The 14,887-nt window shown below is 37.5% G+C and overlaps 1 long non-coding RNA gene across 5 annotated transcripts in view; it reads left to right on the plus strand.

Moving 5' to 3' along the window:
- The window catches only part of LOC105481631 (uncharacterized), a 60,007-nt gene that overhangs the window by 33,218 nt on the left and 11,902 nt on the right, over positions 1–14,887 (plus strand). For 3 of the 5 annotated variants that reach the window (XR_011613471.1, XR_011613473.1, XR_987054.3), the window contains exon 3: positions 8,455–8,531. The exons of the other annotated variants lie outside the window; for them this stretch is intronic. This is a non-coding gene — a long non-coding RNA (uncharacterized lncRNA). The remainder of the gene's footprint in view (positions 1–8,454; positions 8,532–14,887) is intronic. 5 annotated transcript variants of the gene reach the window in all.

The raw sequence follows: 14,887 nt of genomic DNA on the forward strand, positions 1-14,887 counted from the left end.
GGTTGGATCAGGATGAGAGTTCAGAGAAAGGTTCCTTCATGGTACAGACCTAGGGGACGTGGGCAACAGCTACTGTTGGAAAAAGCCCAAAGCCCCACCCAGACCCTTCACATCTGTCTCCCATATGGAACAAAACATTAAGCAGCTAGAAAGAACAGCAAATCTGCTTTTCCTCAGATAAAGGAGCAGAAAGAAAATCCTTTTGTACCACTGGGGAAAGGATAAAAAAATGTCCTGGGCCTAAACCATTAGAGATCTCCTACTGAGATGCCCAAGGGAAGGACCACTGAGAGGCCTCCACTTCCGCAACCCTGGACCATAGTGACTAAGACTGTGACTGAATCATAACAACAGAGCTCCCTGTGCACACACACCCTGCCCCAACCAGGTTAACAGGTCCTGAGTAATAAGTAACAGCAGTCTACTACTGATAAAGGGGAGATACAAAGAAGGACAAAGGGGAGATGCAAAGGAAAGACCTAAAGCAGAGGGCAAAGCACCCATTGAGAAAAATCTGCAAACAAGTCCATCCAGAACACAAGGTGACAGAGGAATTAGAAGCCTGGGTGCATTGAAAGTAAACGCAGCATTAACAGTACCCAAACTTAGGGTACTGTTCATCTAATAACTAATAACTAGATTGACTCAAACTCATACAAAAACTGCCTAGTAAGGGATAATTGGCAGGCCATATGCAGAAGATTGAAACTGGACCTCTTCCTTACATTACATACAAAAATCAACTTAAGATGTATTAAAGACGTAAATGTAAAATCTAAAACTATAAACTATAAAAACCCTGGAAGATAACCTAGAAAATACCATTCTGGATATAGGGCCTGGTAAATATTTCATCATGAAGACTCCAGAAGAAACTACAACAAAAATAAAAATTGACAAATGGAACCTAATTAAACTAAAGAGCTTTTGCACAGCAAAAGAGACTATCAAGAGAGTAAACAGACAACTTACAGAATGGGAGAAAATATTAGCACACTATGCATCTGACAAAGGCCTAATATCAAGGATCTACAAAAACTTTAACAAATTAACAAGCAAAAAACAAACAACCCCATGAAAATGTAGGCAAAGGACATGGACAATTTTCAGAAGAAGGTATACACATAGTCAACAAGCATATGAAAAAATACTCATCGTCACTAAACATTAGAGAAATGCAAATCAAAACCACAATGAGATACCATCTCACATCAATCAGATATTGATAAATCAGCTATTAAAAAGGTTAAAAAAAATAGATGCTAGAAAGGTTGTGGAGAAAAGGGAATACTTATATGCTGCTAGTGGGAATTAGTTCAGCCATTATGGAAAGTAGTCTGGCAATTTCTCAAAGAACTTAAAATTGAATTAGCATTTGACCCAGCAATCTCATTATTGGGTATATCCAAAGGAATACTTAACTATGAAGCAATAGTAACCAGGAAAATTCAGTACTGATAAAAATAGACGTACCCATCAATGGAATATAATTGAGAGTCAAGAAACAAATCCACACATCTGTGGTCAACTGAGTTTCAACAAGCATGCTAGGACCATTCGATGATGAAAGAATAGTCTCTTCAACATGATTCTGGGACAACTGGATAGCCACATACATATACAATATAAATAATTTAACTCAAAGTGGATCAAAGATTTAAATGCAAGAGCTAAAACTATAAATCTTTTAAAAGAAAATGTAGGGATAAATCTTCATGACCTTGGATAATAAAGTAAAAAAAATACCTCACAGAATGGGAGAAGATATTCCAAATTATAATATCTGAGAAGGAACTGGTATGGATGATAGATAGATAGATAGATAGATAGATAGATAGATAGATAGATAGATAATCATTTACAACTCAGTAATAAAAATACAAATAACTCAATTTTCAAAAAGAGAAAGTATCTAAGTAGATATTTCTACAAAAACATATGAAAAGATCCTCCATGTCATGAATAATCAGGAAAATGCAAATAAAACCACATTGAGATACCCTTATATGGTAGTGGAAACTTAAAATGGTATTTTTGCTTTGGAAAATAATCTGGCAGTTCCTCAGGTGTTTAAACATAGAATTACCATATGATCCAGCAATTACACTCCTAGAGAATACCCAAGAGAAATAAAAATAAATGTGTCTGCACAAAAGCCTTTCGGTTATTTAGCAGTGTATTATTTATTCTCAAATTTCTTGTGATCTAGATACACACACACACACACACACAAATGAATATGTGAGATACAGCTAAAGAAATGCTGAGAGGGAAATTTCAATCTCTAAATTCTTACATTAAGAAAAAAGATTTCAAATCAATAATCGAAGCTCACACCTTTAAAAGCTAGAAAGAGGCTGGGCACGGTGGCTCACACTTGTAATCTTAGCACTTTTGGAGGTGGGCAGATCATTTGAGATCAGGAGTTTGAGACCAGCCTGGCCAACATGGTGAAGCCTCATCTCTACTAAAAATAAAAAAATTAGCTGCGCGTGCTGGTGGGTGCCTGTAGTCCCAGCTACTTGGGAGGCTGAGACAGGAGAATCACTTGAATCCAGGAAGCAGAGGTTGCAGTGAGCTGAGATCATGCCACTGCACTGCAGCCTAGGTGACAGAGCAAGACTCCGTGTCAAAAAAATAAAATAAAATAAAAACCTAGGAAAAAATAGCAAAATAAACCCCAAACGAGCAGAATGAGGATGCATGGCTGATTCTATGTTTGAAAATCTGTCAGTATAGTTCATTGCAATAACAGGCTAAAGAAGAAAAATCAGATGACTCTATTAAGTTATTAGAAAAAACATTTGACAAAATTCTACACCCTTTCATGATTAAAAACTCAGAAAGCTAGATATTATAGAGGAACTTTCTCAACGTGATAAATAACATCTACCAAGGAGACATCATGGCTGACTAGAGATGCCCAACACTCACCTCTTTCACAAAGAAAGATCAAAACAGAGAATGGACAACCACATATTGAATAGAGTGTCTAAGAGAAAATATTGGAATTCATCAGAGAAGTGACAGGAACCCTCTGAGGCACTGAAGGAAAGGGAAGAGAGCAGTTGGCCTGGCTGGGATCAGCTCAGTTCCAGGAAGAACTCCCCATTGTGGGAAAATGGTAAGCAAGAGATTCACCGTGATGCACATTCTTACCGTGGACACCTATAATGTTAGCCACAGGAGAACCTCTTGGCCCTTACAGGCCATAAGCCTAGTATGGGAGCTGCCTGGAGTTCATGTGACTACATTGTTTCAGGGAGAAAATTCACACTGGATCTCACTCACCTCTCAAGACCCAAGCTGCTTAAGGGAATTCTACATTTGGAAGTTAAAGGAAGATGTCTACCATCATGAAAACACACAAAAGTATAAACATCACTGGTAGAGCAGATAAATGAAAAAACAAAAGAAAGAAATAAAATGTTGTCACTACAGAAAACCACCAAATCACAAAAGTAACCAATAAGAAAGGAAGAAAAAACAAAGGATGTACAAGTCAATCAAAAACTAATAAGAAAATGACAGGAGTACATCCTCACCTATCAATAACAACCTTGAATGTAAACAGTTTACATATCCAGTTAAAAGACACAGACTAGCTGAATGGATAAAAAAGATAAGACACAACTACAGGCTGCTTACAAGAAATTCACTTCACCTGTAAAGACACATAGATTGAAACTGATGGGATGAAAAAATATATTTTACACAAATAGAAACCAAAAGCAGGTAGGAGTAGCTCTATTTATATTAGGCAAAATAGACTTTAAGTCAAAAAACATAAAAGAGGTAAAATGGTCATGGTACTGGTATAAAAATAAACACATAGACCAATGTAACAGAATAGAGACCCCAGAAATAAAGCCAAATACTTACAGCCAACTGATCTTTGACATAGCAAACAAAAACACATAAGTAGAGAAAGGATACCCTATTCAACATATGGTGCTGGGATAATTGGCAAGCCATATGTAGGGGAGTGAGACTGGATCCTCAAATGAAAAAGGAGACATTACAACTGATACCACAGAAATACAAAGGATCATCATAGACTATTATGAACAATTATATGCTAACAAATTGGAAACCTAGAGGAAATAGATAAATGCCTGGACATATACAACACACCAAGATTGAACCAGAAAGGAACAGAAAATCTGAACATACCAGTAACAAGTAACAAGATTGAACCAGTAATAAAAAACTCTCCCAACAAAGAAAAGCCCAGGACCAAACAGCTTTACTGCTAAATCCTACCAAACTTATAACAAACTAACATTAATTCTTCATAAACTGCTCAAAAAAAATTGAAAGGGGAATTTTTCCTAACTCGTTCTATGAGACCAGCATTACCCTGATACCAAAACCAGACAAGGAAACAACAAAAAAGAAAACTACAGGCAATATCCCTGATTAACATAGATGCAAAAATCCTCAGCAAAATACTAGTAAGCCAATCCAATAACACATCAAAAAGATAATACATCTTGATCAAATAAAATTTATCCTAGGGATGCAAGGATGGTTCAACACACACAAATTAATAAATGTGATACATCATAGCAGCAGAATGAAAGACAGAAAACATGTGATCATCTCAATAGATGCAGAAAAAAGGATTTAATAAAATTCAGTATCCCTTCAAAATAAAAGCTGACTCTTAACAAATTAGGCACAGAAAGAACATATCTCAACATAATAAAGACCATATATAACAAACCCACAGCTACTGAATGGAGAAAACCAAGAGCCTTTCTTTCTCTATGCACTGGAACAAGGCAAAGATGCCTACTTTGACCACTCCTATTCAGTATAGTAGTGGAAGTCCTAATCAGAATGATCAAGAAGAAGAAAGAAATAAACGATCCAAACTGGAAAAGAAAAAGTCAAATTGTCCCTCTTTGCAGATGACATGATCTTATATATAGAAAAAAACTAGAGACTCCACCAAAAAATCTCTTAGAACTAATAAACAAATTCAGTAAAGTCGCAGGATGCAAAATCAACATTAAAATTAGTAGTATTTTATACATCAACAATAAATAGCTGAAGAACACATTTAAAAAGCAATCACATTTTCAATAGCTATAAAAATAAAATAAAATATCTAGGAATACATTTAACCAAGGAGGTGAAAGACCTCCACAATAAAAACTACAAAATACTGATGAAAGAAATTTAAGAGAACACAAAATAGTGGAAGAACATCCCATGCTCATGGATTGTAAGAGCTGATATTGTTAAAATGATCATACTACCCAAAACAATCCACAGATTCAATGCAATGCCTATCAAAATACCAATGACATTCTTCACAGACATAGAAAAAAAAATCCTAAAATTTGTATGGAACCACAAAAGATCCCACATAGCCAAAGCAATGCTGAGCAAAAAAATCAAAGCTAGAGATATCACACTACCTTACTTCAAAACATACTATAAAGCTGCAGTTACCAAGACAGCATGGTACTGGCATATAGACACATAAGCTAATGAAACAGAATAGAAAACCCAGAGACAAATCTGTGCATTCATCTGACATTCAACAAAGGCACCTAAAACATATATCAGAGAAAGGATATCTTCTCAATAAATGGTGCCAGAATAATTGGATATCCATATGCTGAAGAATGAAACTAGACCTTTGTCTCTTACCATACACAACAATCAACTGAAAATGGATTAAAGACTTAAATGTAAGACCTGAAGCTGCAAAACTACTAGAAGAAAATATAGAGGAACTGCTTCAGGGCATTGTTATAGCTATAGATTTTATGGCTAAGACTTCAAAAGCACAGGCAACAAGGCAACAAAACAGACAAATAGGACTATATCAAACTAAAAAACTACTGTACAGCAAAGAAAACAATCAGCAGAGTGAGGAGACAACTTGCAGAATGGGAGAAAAGTTTGCAAACTATTCACCCAACAAGGGACTGATATTCAGAATACACAAAGAACTCAAACAACTTAACCAAAAAACAAATAACCGAATTTAAAAGTGGGCAAATTATCTAACTAGACATTTCTCAAAAGAAGGCATACAAATAAATGGGCAACAAATATAGGAAAAGATGTTCAACATCACTGATCATGAGGAAATGCAAGTCAAAACCACAATGAGATTATCTCCCCCCAGCTAAGATTGGTTATTATCAAAAAGACAAAAAATAACAAATGCTAGCAAGGATGTGAAGAAAGGGAAATTCTTACACACTGTTGGTGGGAATGTAAACTAGTAGAACCATTATTGAAAGTAGTATAAAGACTTCTGTAAAAACTAAAAATAGAACTACCATACAATCCAGGAATCCTACTACTGGGTATTTATCCAAAGGAAAGGAAATCAGTTTCTCAAAGGGATGCTCATGTTTATTGCAGCACTATTCACTATTGTAAAGGTGTGGAATCAACCTAAATGTTCATCAACAGATGAATGAATGAAAAAATATGGTATTATATGCACAATAGAATACTACTCAGCCATTAAAAAAAAAAAAAAGAAAGAAATCCTGTCATTTGTAGCAACATAGATGAGCCTGGAGGACATTGTTAAGTAAAATAAGTCAGGCACAGAAAGACAAATACCACGTGTCCTTACTTATATGTGGGAGCTTAAAAAAAAAAAAGGAGCCCATAGAAGTAGAGAGTTACAGTTATCAGAGGCTGGAAGGGCAGAGGGGTAGGGAGGATACAGAGAAGTTTGTGAATGGTTACAAATTTCAGCTAGATATGAAAAATGAGTTCTGATGTTCCACAGCACTGTAGGGTGCATATGGTAAACTATAAGTTATTGCATTTTTTAAAAAGCTAGTAGAAGGAATTTTGAATGTTCCCAACACAAAGAAATGATAAATGTTTGAAATGCGGGATATCCTAATTACCCTAATTTGATCATTATACTTCATATGCATATTTCAAAATATCACTCTGTGCACCAGAAATATATATAATTATTATGTGTCAACTAAAATTTTTTTAAAGAAAGAACATCTACAAAAACAAAATGCTACAGCTAACATACTTAATGGTGAAAGATTGAAGTCTTTCTCCCTAGGTAGGATAGAGACAAGAAGGTTTTCTCTCATCACTCTTTTTTTAAAAGCAAGAATAAACAAAATGCTAATGATTGTTTAAAGGATAATACTTAAATATTCACAAAGTTAAAATTTAAAATATCTTGACCAGGGTTTTCTATATATTATATTACTATGATGACTCTGATTTTACCTTTCGTAGAGCAGTTGCTCAGATAAAAGAACTTATAACAGTCTCCAGGACTTGCATTGCCTTCTCAGGCCACTGTCCCCTGGCAGATCAAAGCACTGAAATGAAGAAGCAGTGTCCTCACCCCTTTCTCCTCCTCATCTCTCTCTCTTGCCCCTTTTGTTTTTACTTTGAGCATTTCTGAATACTAAATGCAAAATTAGGTTTGAATATAAACCAAAAGAGCCAGATGACCACCCCAATTCAAGATTGCATTTCATTCCAGGAGACCTGGCACAGAAAGGATTACGCTTCATCTACAGGGATACTGTGACAGAAATCAAAGATCATACATAAATGTCATTTGCAGGCTCTGAGCAAAGACAAACCTAGTACAAATTAATCTGCAAGTGAGGAAATTTGAACCAGGTGGTCTGTTATGTCCCATCTAGCCTGGCAAGCCAGCGTGAAAGCTCAGTTCTTCCACCCTGAAAGGACTTACCCTCCCTGCTAAGGTGGATGCAGAAAGGAAAGACCATCATACTGTGGCACCAACCTTCTAATATAAAAAAGAACTATGTTGGGGTTAAAGTACATCACCAAAGTACAAATTTTTACCGTACTTATGGGATAAATTCATTCTCAATAGTTTGAAATTTATGTACGCTCTAAAACTGTGGCAAACTACGGGTCTTAAACACATATACCAAAGACTTTCCTGTGGGTATAGAAAACCTGAGTAAGCCAAGTGAATTACTTGAAATCCTGAGAGGCCATACATAACCTTCTGCATCCATTATGCCTCCCTATTATACATTCTTTTCCAGGTCACTTGAACAAGGGCATTTCTTAGCTCAGAGGGTCTAAAACACCTTTAAAAAAAAAAAAAGCCTCCAGAAATTATGATTCAAGGATTTGAAACTCTAATGTTACAGGCAAATCTCACTTTTATAAAATATAAAATGCTGTGTTTCTTTCACTCCTAATAGCTCGTCAAGGGAAGTCACTACTAAACTGCATTCCTGCAGCCTTTCCAGCTAGTTGGATACTGCTTGTTTCATCTCCACCGAATACCATACAGGAGTGATAAGTTCCATGTCTTGCAATTCTGCCACTTCACTGATTCCAGGGTTAGAGCGATCTACAATTTGATACCAGGATGATTATCCTGTTATGCCTTCATTATTGGGAGTGTTGCTGTAACCTGTTGCTTTGTTTTTTGTTTGTTTGTGTTTTGGAAAGGAACAAGACTTTCCAGATTCCATCTTCTTGGCCAACTCTTCTGTTGATGTCATATCAGTCTTAGCAACTAAAAAGAGGTAATTCCTTCCACGGTTTTGTTTGGATCTTGAAAAATATTAAGAACAACTTCCTGTAACACTTGTGTTGGTATTGCCCCCTTTTTAATGGCCTTTTCATATAGCCCAATAGCATCGTAGGTGCCTTTACTGGCTAACAACTTTGCTTTGTAGAACCAGAATTTAGCAGTTCTTTGACCTCAGGAATACTGGACAATATGGCAAATATTTCATTAAAAACCACACCCCTTTCAATGAGCACATATTCTGTCAGAGTGTTATTAGTTTTATTGAGTAGTTGAAGCTGTTCTTTCTTTTCTTCCTCTTCTTTTTCAGTGCTCTTCCAGCATATTTATTTTCTCTATTATTTTTCTTTCTGTTTTATGTGTTATAGGAGACCACTAACAGATTTTCCCCTTTGATTTCTGTTATTCTTCCAGTTGTTTCCTTTGATCCTCTGCTATTGTCTTCTTTTCAGTATTTGGATTCATTTGGGTCCCTTTTGAGACTCCTTTTCGCTTCATGATTGTGTCACCAGCTTGAGTTTGGGGAGCTCTCTTGTTTAGAAAATGGAAGAGCCTTTTTCAACTGGAAGTCCAACGCCTGTGCTTTGTGTTGTAAGCTATTGTGGCATTTGTTCCCATTAGTTCCATTTGCTCTTATGCCATGAATGCTGAGAATGACTGAATTTAAGCTGCCAACTGTCAAACTAGGCCTCTGGCTTGTGGCTTTTGATTTTTGCAGTGCACATGACCAAGGTCCAAAACAAGGTTGAATGGACTGCTGATTTTGCTTAATGTTGAAATGTCTGTTACTATATCCTCCCTGAAACAAACTGGAGTATGTCTTGGTTTTGATATGTTTTACTTCCTGTTCACTAACTTATCCATGGTTTTTAATAATTAACCCTATTAACCTTTGTACCCTCGACCATTAATTTTTTTATTTTTTTATTTTTTTTTTAATGCTTGAGTCCTACTAAGGGTCTGAACAAAGACAAAGGGAACTGTTTTGGGGTCTTTTCTCCCAGTCTTGCAAGATCTCCTTGAGAGAGTTGCTATGGCTTTACTGATAGAAACTTGACTTGTGTTTCTCTAACAAATTGTTTATTAACTCTTGTCTTTCATGGCAGCACTAGTCACTCAATATCTGCCACGGCTTGTTTAGGAACCAAATTGCTCTTGGTTCAATTATGAAAGTTATTCTTTAACTTCTTTATGGTACATAATTGAGAATCTGGCTTCCTCTCAGGGTCTGACAAGGTATGAGGCAAATTCTTTTCATTAATCTCTTTCAGAAAGCTAACCAAAGATTAGTTTTCAGTGCAGGTATTTCCTATGGAGTCTGTACACTTAGCATTCCTTGATATGTTAACTGCTGCTTTGTAGTCTTCAAATCTTGTGCATTAAGTGACCCCATGAGTTTTCTTGACAGTTCTTCATGGTGAATGATCCAGCTTTGTGCCGCTGTCAACTACCGCGGGAGGCTTATGGTTTGTATTAGAAGAAACACATCCTGAAATCAGCCTTCTGCCCAGTTTTAGTGGCTCCAACTTAGGCTTCTGGGACCTTGTATTGTCTGGTCTGGCCTGGAGCTTAATGCTGATGGGCCTTATGCTTCAACAGGCAAAATAGCATGATTGATAACATTCTTTTGGGTAGATTTGGGCAATTATTTTTGGCTTTTAGATAAGGCTCAGTGTTTGGCGCTTGAAGTTCCTTTTGACTTTCTCTGATGTTCGGTGGCAGCAGTGGTAGTGACAGGCCCTGGCCTCACCATGACTTCTCAGTCACAGTGTTTCTTCCTCTCTCACCACTTTTATTGAGTATAGCACTGGAAGTCCTAGCCAGGGCAATAAGGCTAGAAAAGGAAATAAAGGGCATACATATCAGAAAGAAAGAAATAAAACTGTCTCTATTTGTAGATGGCATAACAGCCTTCATGGGAAATTCTACAGAATCTACAGAAGAGACTCTTAGAACTGATAAATGAGTTCAGAATGGTGACAGACTACATGATCAACATGCAAAAAGTTAACTTTAATTCTTTTTTTTCAGATGGAGTTTTGCTCTGTCACCCAGGTTGGAGTGCAGTGGTACGATCTTGGCTCACCACAACCTCCGACTCCCGGGTTCAAGCGATTCTCCAGCCTCAGTCTCCCGAGTAACTGGGACTACGGGTGCATGCCACCATGCCCAACTGATTTTTGTATTTTTAGCAGAGACGGGGTTTCACCATGTTGGCCAGGCTGGTCTCAATCTCCTGACCTCAGGTAATCCAGCCGCCTTGGCCTCCCAAAGTTCTTGGATTACCACGCCCAGCCAAGTTAACTTTAATTCTATATACTAGCAATAAACCCATGAAAACCAAAATTTAAAATATAATACCATTTAAATTGCTCAAAAATGAAATAGGTACAAATTTAACAAAACACGTATAAGACTTGCATGCTGAAAATTGCAAACACTGATGAAAGAAATCAAAGAAGATTCAAATAAAGAGGAATGTATTAGTCAGCATTCTCCAGAGAAACAGAACCAATAGGATATATATATATCAATAGATGGATGAGATGTGATTTATATATATCTATTGATATGTATATCAATAGATGGATGAGGCAGGATTTACTATGGGAATTGACTCGTGTGAGATCATGGAGGCCAAGAGGTTCCACGATATGCTGTCAGCAAGTTGGAGAACCTGAGAAGCTGATGGAGTGGCTCAGCCCGCATTTGAGAACCAGAAGAGCTGCTGGCATATCTGTCAGTCAGAGGCTGAAGGCCTCAGACTCTACAGAGGTAGAGATTGGGACCGGGGAATCTCATAGCACTTGTATAAGTCTTGGAGTCCAGTGGCCAGATAACCTGGAGTTCTGATATCCAAGGGCAGAAGATTGGTGTCCCAGCTCCAGAAGAAAGAGCGAATTCACCTTTCCTCTGCCTTTTTGTTGTATCCAGGCTCTTAACTGATTGAATGTCGCCCATCCTCACTAGAAGAGGGCAGATCTTCCTTACTCAGTCCACTGATTCGAACACCAGTCTCTTCCAGAAACATCCTCAGAGACACACCCAGAAATAAAGTTTTGCCAGCTATCTGGCTATCCCTTAACTCATCAAGTTGACACCTAAAATTAACCATCACAGGGAGACATGCTGTATCCATGGACTGGGAGCCTCAGCATAATAAAAATGTCAATTATATCCAAACTGATATATAGGTTTAACACAATTTCTATCAGATTTCTAGACATATTTTTGTAAATATACATAAGACTTTTTAAATTTATATGAACAAAGGGTAAAAAAGAGAACTAAAAAAGTCAAAACAGAATAAAATGGAAGGAATCAATGTACCTGATTTTAAGACATGACAAAGATGTAGTAATCAAAACTTTGTGATATTGGTGGAGGAACAGACACATAGATCAATAGTACAGAATAGAAAACCTAGAAACAGCCCCATACAAGTACAGACAGTTGATTTTTCAAAGTGGCAAAAACAGTTCAATGGAGGAAAGATTGATTCCGCAAGTGAAAAAGTCTTTTCAACAAAAGGTCCTAGATATCCATAAACAAAAAATGAACCTCAACCTAAACCTCATACCATACCTTACACAAAAATCATCTCAAAATAGATCATAGGTTCAAAGATAAAACATAAAACTACAAAACATTTAGGAGAAAATCTTCAGGATCCAGGGCTTGATGACAGATTCTTTTTTTTTTTTTGGATGGAGTCTCGCTTTTTTGCCCAGGCTGGAGTACAGTGGTGCGATCTCGGCTCACTGCAACCTCTGCCTCCCGGGTTCAAGCAATTCTCCTGCCTCAGTCTCCTGAGTAGCTGGGATTACAGGCGCCCACCGCCACGCCAAGCTAATTTTTGTATTTTTAGTAGAGATGCGGTTTCACCATGTTGGTCAAGCTGGTCTCGAACCCCTGACCCCGTGATCCACCCACCTCGGCCTCCCAAAGTGCTGGGATTACAGGCGTGAGCCACCGTGCCCGGCCCGATGACAGATTCTTAGACCTTACATCAAAAGCATGATCAATTTTAAAAATTGGTAAATTGGATTTCATCAAAATTTAAAACTTTCACTCTCCAAAATACCATGTTAAGGATGAAAACAAAGCTACTGACCAGGCGAAAATATTGCAAACCACACATCTGACAAAGGGTTCAAATCTAGGATATCGCTCTCAAAACTCAACAGTTAAAAACAACAAAACAAGACAAAAACTTCCATTACAAGTGGCTAAAGGTGGGAAAACTCAAACTGTTTTTCCTCTGCACTCATACAGCAACAATCAACGCAGAAGACTTCTGTGACCAAATGTGGGAGATTTCTTCCCCCCACCGAACCAGCAAGCAATCAATTCTGCAGCAGACACCAGCTGGGTGTCCTCAATCCAATTCTAATCTGATGCTATCTATCTGGAGGTAACATCAGATACCACGGGGATGAGCACTCAGTCCCATGGAACTTCTCCCCACTTTCAATGCCAATTGCAAGGAATGTGCTTCTGACTCATTGGCTATAAATCAGAGATCTCATGACCTCTTCCTTGGGTTTAATTAATTTGCTAGAGTGGCCCACAGAACTCAAGGAAACACTGAGTGTACCGGTTTATTATAAAGGATATAGATGAAGAGATGCATAGGGACAGGAACGGGGAAGGGACACGGAGCTTCCATGACCTCCGCAGGTGCAGCACTTTTCAGGAACTTGCATGTGTTCAGCTGTCCAGAAGCTCTCTGAATCCAGTCCTTTTGGGTTTTTACAGAAGCTTCATGATGTCGGCAAGATTGATTAAGTCATTTGATCAGCTTACTCTTCAGGTCCCCTGTCTGTCTGTAAAAATTGGTCTTTCAGGTGACCAGTCCCCATCCTGAAGCTACGTAGGTGCTCCCAGCCATCAGTCAATTCATTAGGACACAAAAAGACATCTCTTTGGAGAGTCTAAGGATTTTAGGAGTTGTTTGGCAGGAAACAGGGTTGGAGACCAAATATATATTTCACAATATCACAATGGGTGAAAGACATAAAGAGATATTTTACCAAAAAGGATATACAGATAGAAAATAAATACATGAAAAGATGCTTACATCACTAACCATCAGGAAAATGCAAATTAAGATCATAGTGAGATATTATTACTATGTACCTAATAGAACAGTTATAGTAAAACATAGTGACAATACCAAATGCTGGCTAGGATGCGGAGAAACTGAATATCTAATGCATTGCAAGTGGGAATGTAAAACAATACACCCACTCTATAAAACTGGTTGTCAACTTCTTAAAAAGAACTAAGCATACACTCGCTATACAAATGAACCAGCAATTGCACTCCCTTGCATTTGTCCCAGAAAAAATGAAAACTTATGTACACACAAAAAACTGTGCACAAATGTTTGTAGCAGATTTATTTGTAACAGCAAAACCCTAGAAACAACCAGTGTAAGACAAATTTGTCTTACAAGTGAATGGCTAACAAACAGTATGCATTCATACATAAAATACCACTCAGCAATAAAAAAATAAATTATTTATATATGCAACAACTTGTAAGGATCGCAAAGGCATTATGTTGAGTGAAAAACTCAAACTCAAAATGTTGCATACTGTGTGATCCCATTTACATAACATTGTCAAAATATGGAGATATAGAAGAGATTAGCATTTGCCAGACTTAGTATGGTGAGGGTGGGTATCACTATAATGAGGTAGCACCAGGGAGACCTTTATGGTTATGGAATTGTCTGTATTTTGACTATAGTGTTGATTACACAAACATACACAGGAGAGACTGAACATAAGCAAAAGCTGGGAATATTACCAGACTCAGCTGGAAATAATGTTCAGCTGGGCAGGGAGGTTCACGTCTGTAATCCCAGCACTTTGGGAGGCCAAGGTGGGTGGATCATTTGAGGTCAGGAGTTTGAGACCAGCCTGGCCAACATGGTGAAACTCCATCTCTATTAAAAATACAAAAATTAGCCGGCCATGGTGGTGCATGCCTATAATTCCAGCTACTAGGGAGGCTGAGGCAGGAGAATTGCTTAAACCCAGGGGTCAGATGTTGCAGTGAGCCAAGATCATGCCATTGCACTGTAGCCTGGGCGACAGAGTGAGACTCCATCTCAGAACGAAAGAAAGAAAAAAGAAAGGAAGGAAGGAAGGAAGGAATATCCAAACACTTATTACAATATAGACATTGACTCTTAAAGTATCCCAAATTACTATATAATCATATTCAGTTGATGGGGAATAGAAAGTGTTCATGTGTGCATTAAATCAGCAATGATGGAGCATTATATTACCATCTTCAATCATGGGAGGTCAAAAATAATGCCTATTACTGAAAAATGAAGAA

This window comes from Macaca nemestrina, chromosome 15 (assembly GCF_043159975.1).
Source record: "Macaca nemestrina isolate mMacNem1 chromosome 15, mMacNem.hap1, whole genome shotgun sequence".
In the NCBI taxonomy this organism is placed as follows: Eukaryota; Metazoa; Chordata; class Mammalia; order Primates; family Cercopithecidae; genus Macaca; species Macaca nemestrina.